This window comes from Phalangium opilio, unplaced genomic scaffold (genome assembly GCF_054372755.1).
Source record: "Phalangium opilio isolate 3A_F unplaced genomic scaffold, DU_Popi_V2 ptg000246l_1, whole genome shotgun sequence".
In the NCBI taxonomy this organism is placed as follows: domain Eukaryota; kingdom Metazoa; phylum Arthropoda; class Arachnida; order Opiliones; family Phalangiidae; genus Phalangium; species Phalangium opilio.
The window spans coordinates 6,517,977-6,522,955 of NW_028324225.1; the positions used below are offsets into that span (position 1 = coordinate 6,517,977).

The 4,979-nt window shown below is 36.6% G+C and overlaps 1 long non-coding RNA gene across 2 annotated transcripts; it reads right to left on the reverse strand.

The window, feature by feature from the left end:
• Nucleotides 1–1,219: 1,219 nt before the first annotated feature.
• LOC149612306 (uncharacterized) lies at nucleotides 1,220–2,253 on the reverse strand. Of its 2 annotated transcripts, none has more exons than XR_016376397.1 (5): nucleotides 2,109–2,253; nucleotides 1,915–1,981; nucleotides 1,559–1,821; nucleotides 1,363–1,487; nucleotides 1,220–1,297 (listed from the first exon to the last, which is right to left on the reverse strand). It is a non-coding gene; the product is annotated as an uncharacterized LOC149612306 (long non-coding RNA). The 2 variants fall into 2 exon arrangements; XR_016376396.1 differs by having other exon boundaries at nucleotides 1,559–1,824.
• Between the last annotated feature and the right edge of the window lie 2,726 nt (nucleotides 2,254–4,979).

Consider the following 4,979-nt stretch of genomic DNA (forward strand, 5'->3'; position numbering starts at 1 on the left):
AAGAAATGCAAAAAAGTCTGCTTACTTACCACCGACCTTATGCTCAACTGCTAAACCTACTGGGAAATTTAAAGGAAAATTAATTTAGATTTGCAAACTGAAATACAATATGTCATAAAGATTACCTCTTTGGCTCATTTGCATCACAAATTTTAAAGCGTCTTCGTACGTGCCGACTTTCAGTTGTTCTTGTAGAGTATCTAAAAATGGCACCACGTTGCACAACTGGTCAATTTTTTTCAGAAAAATGTTTCGGAATTTTTTTCCGTAGTTTTTCGGCGGCGTTTTCATTAGCAATTTTTATCTTAATGTTATTTTTGAGATCTTTTATTGAATTTTTGGTTTTTAAAATTTCGTCTTCGGTGATCTCTAAATCTTTTTGTAAAGAGTCTCGATGCAAACGGAGTTTCTAGATACAAAAAAATAATCAACTTCGGGATTCAATTATAATTAAATAAATCAAATTAGTAAGAATATTTTAGAATAATTTAAATGGACTAGAATTTAACTAAAATTTAGAAAATAATTTACTGTATACATAATATGACCGCCCATTAGGTCACTCAAACTGCAACTTTCTACATCATCTTCACATGCATTAAATTTGATACCTTTAATTTTTTTCTTTTAAAGCTAATTGTTCCTCCAAAGAGGAAAGAGCCTCTGCTAAGACATTTTATGACAAACTTCTTGTCGTTTGAGGGGCTTGGAAAATTTCTTCTTCCGCGTCTGTGTTTCCTAAGGTGGAACCAAAATACCAAAGTTAAATTTAACAAGTTTGGAAATATAAATAAACCTCTCCAAGCCGTGACTATGAATATGCAACTAGCTCTATATTTCTATAAGCTTAAAATTATAAATATTGTATTACTCAAATGTTATTACGAATTCAATTGAGAAATTCATTGGCCAGTAAACAACACCCTCTAGTTACAACAAAACAATATCCTCACTTATATATTCTTCAAAATAAAATAAGTTATTTAAAGGAAATCCAAAAAGGTATCATGCAGAAAATTTGCAAGCTTCGCCGTTATGACCCACAACCGTGGCTTCTATCATACAGCACAGAAATATTTGGAAATAAAATAATAAATATAATAAGAAAGTTACCAGCAACAGCGAATCTTGGGTCTAAATTGCTTTCATCTCCAGCGTGTACAAAGACACTCAACAGGTCTGACGGCAGGCAAAGGTCATTTCTCCAAATTGGATTCGTTAATGATTGATTCGTACGCTTCGAGTATCTCCTTCCTCAAAGCTTTCTTTGTATTCGAATTCCGCCCATTCTTGGCGTCTGTTTCACGAAGAAATCAAATTAACCAAACCTAACATAAAAATAATATTCCATATTACACGTACACACTAGCTTGACTATAAACGATGTTAACATATCAGCGTGGGGACTTGGCTCTTTTTGGTCTATTCTTCTTCCCATAAATCGAGCAAAACGTTTCGCACTTTGATTGATGGATGTGCTACTGTTGCTGTTTATAAAAATTAACCAAAGTCAAAAATTTAATAAGTAACAAATCTTATAATAAAAATTTATAGTTACTTTGCGTCTTGAAAAACTCTATATATAGCACGATACCACGTGTTTTTTTTAGCTCATTGCTCGAGCACATTTTCTCGACTTCATGAGAAGCCAAGAAGAGAAGAGCCTGTTTATATCCTGGGCGGGAACATTTCCGTAGTGGTGTATAATTTGCGTGATCAAATCTTCAAAGTCATATTTTTTGGATTTAGGAACATTTTTATCTGTAGTTTGCATTTCCAATAATTTATTTCGAACGTAGCATAAGGTCAGATATCTCGATTCTGCTAATAAAATAAAATAAAATGGCAATAGCGTGATAAAATTCTAAAAAAATTAAACACAGAGATATAATTAGAATAATAAATATATATTACCCATTCTTAAGCACAGTTGTTTTTTGGTCCAGTGTTTAATGACTTATAAACTTCAAACCTCTAAATCCTATAAATAAAGAATGGTTAATTTTTTCGTATGTTTCATAAGAAGCGCTTTTAACCGCAACACAAAACTACTCGGAAATTAAACTATACTCATCGACAGACATGCATGAAAGCCGCAGTTAACTTACATTCGTCTCAAACGCTTTTATTTAAGTAGTACGCTACCCTCAACATTCAGGCGCGAAATGCGAGACTTTACTAGGTTATGCGAAACTAACGCTAAACTCAAACACTACCACCAACAAACGGTTGTGAATTGCGAGACTTAACTAAGTTACGCTAAACTTAGCCTTAAGTAGAACGCTACCCTCAACATTCAGGCGCGAAATGCGATTCTTTACTAGGTTATGCGAAAGTAGCGCTAAACTCAAACACTACCACCAACAAACGGCCGCGAATTGCGAGACTTAACTAAGTTACGCTAAACTTACCCTTTAGTAGAACGCTACCCCAAACAACCATACACGAAAGCGACACTTAACCAAGTTACGCGTAACCTACACTAAAGTAGAACGCTACCCTCAACAAGCATGCACGTAAGCCACACTAACCAAGTTACGCGTAACTTACGCTCAAGTCAAACAATACCACTAACAAGCAAGCGAGAAAGTGACACTTAACCAAGTTACGCGAAACTTACACTAAAGTAGAATGCTACCCTCAACAAGCATGCACTTAAGCCACATTTAACCAGGTTACGCGTAACTTACGCTCAAGTCAACCACTACCACCAACCAGCATGAATGTAAGCGATACTTAACCAAGTTACGCGAAACTTACACTAAAGTAGAACGCTACCCTCAACAAGCATGCACGTAAGCCACACTTAACCAGGTTACGCGTAACTTACGCTCAAGTCAACCACTACCACCAACCAGCATGAGTGTAAGCGATACTTAACCAAGTTACGCGAAACTGTCGTACCTGAGACTGCAATCAAGCCAAGGGACTGCAATAAAGAAACCTTAGATCACTTACTTTGGGCTTGAATTCTTCTTAAACTTATCTATTTCACGGAGTTAAAAACACCACATCTATTTCCACTTAATTCTATTGTAGCATGGCTGCCAGATTCAGGGAGTTTCTACTCCTTGGATCTGGCAGGGTATTATGCCTCCATGCTACATGCCCCTCCTCCTCTCTGATCGTCTGTTATTTTTCTCTTTAATTTACTCACTCGTTAGTCATCTCTCAAAGAGAGCAGTTGTATAAGTTTTACGTTAGATCTGTCGAGTGTAAGGAACAGTAGGGTTAATCCCTTTTTGTAATTAATAAAGATACAGAAGGCTTGTTCTCTTCTGTTTTTTGGATTCAAACGTAAGTCGTTTTTTTTTCATTTTTATGGCCCTCGGGAAAATTCCCCCTTAGTTTAATTAATCACTACCGAGGGTTACATAATTGGCGCCCGAACAGGGACTCGAATAGATAAGACTAGGCCTTAAGCCTTGGTCAGTCCCGTATACAAACTGTTTATCATTGTCAGTATATCCGCCCCCCACGTGGTAAATCATTAAAGATAATAAATTAAATTAAATCTAACTTAATCATACCAAATTTTAAAAAATTAAATGAAATTAAAAATATCTTTGTATTTGATGTATTGAATTTAGATAACTTACTTGTGTATTTTGTATAAACTGAAGTTGTTAAACTATTATTATTGTAAAATTTAAATTAAATTATGGCTTACTCGGACAATAATAAATGGAGGTAGCCTCGAACATCTGAGGATGAGGAGGATGATTTAACATTACGTTAAAGGGAATACCAATCAAGAGAAGATCTGTTTGCTTCTACGGAAGACGATGGCGACACGCTAGCACCGCCAGAAACTGATGATCCTTTGAAGGAATTTTACCGGATTCTTCGTATTGAGGAAGAGAAAGACGAGGAAGATTCTGATTCGAGAAAGAGGACGGCCGCCTCTTCCGAATTGGAATTCTCTCACTATCAATTATTCCCTCATAAGAGTATTCCTGCCCCTAAGGGAAGTTCAACTCCCTCGCATTTCCCTCCTCAAACTGGGATTGATTCCCTTGTTCCTCCTAAATCAACGTCCAAAAGAGATAAGTCTAAAGTTAGTTTTTCAGACACATTACCTAATCCAAGGGTTAGAACCATCGGAACCCAAATATCTCCGTCTCAAGAAGTCCCTCAATTTGGACCAAACATGACTGACAAGGAATTAAAAGCCTTTATGTTACCCTTACTCCAAACCTTGGCTGATAATTCAACCACACAGGCTAATGCCATAGCTCAGAATGTAGCAATAAATAAAGCTATAGCTACTAGTTTGGATAAGATAGTTAGGGATCTACCCATATTAATAAATAGGAGTACAATTGCTCAGACGGGAAAAATCCCTATTGAACCACCGGAAAGGTTAGCTTTCATGGGATCTTCTAGCGATAACGCCTCAGAGTTTTTAGCAGCTTTTAAGGAATATGCTAAATTCCACAACCTATCAAATGAAGATAGGTTAGCGGCATTGCCTCTCCTTTTACGAGGGCATGCCTTGTATTGGTACAGGGATTTAATCCGTCAATATGATGATATTTGTAATGCAAACCCTGCCCATCCTCATTTAGCTTGGAAGACCTTTAAAAGGCATTTTAAAGCTCAGTTTAGAGACTCCGAAGCTGATTCTAAACTCAAAATAGAGATTTCCCATAGGAGTCAGAAAGATAAGGAGTCGGTAGAGGATTTTTTCGGGGAAGTTATGAAGCTAAATTTAGGGATGACCCATCCTCTTTCCGAAAAGGATTTAGTTCCTATTATTAAAAGTAATTTGAAAGATGAACTAAGAACTCCCCTCCTTTTCTTGCAATTTACTACAATGGAACAGTTAAGGAATTCCTGTAAACCGGTTGAAAAAGATATTGAAGTTAGGAAAACGAATGCCGAGAAAAGGGAAAAGAAGAGATCACCCCCTAAACCTAAAGTTACGGCTGAGTCCTCTTGCCCAGCAAACAGTGGCTCCGCCCATAGTAATTGTTCCC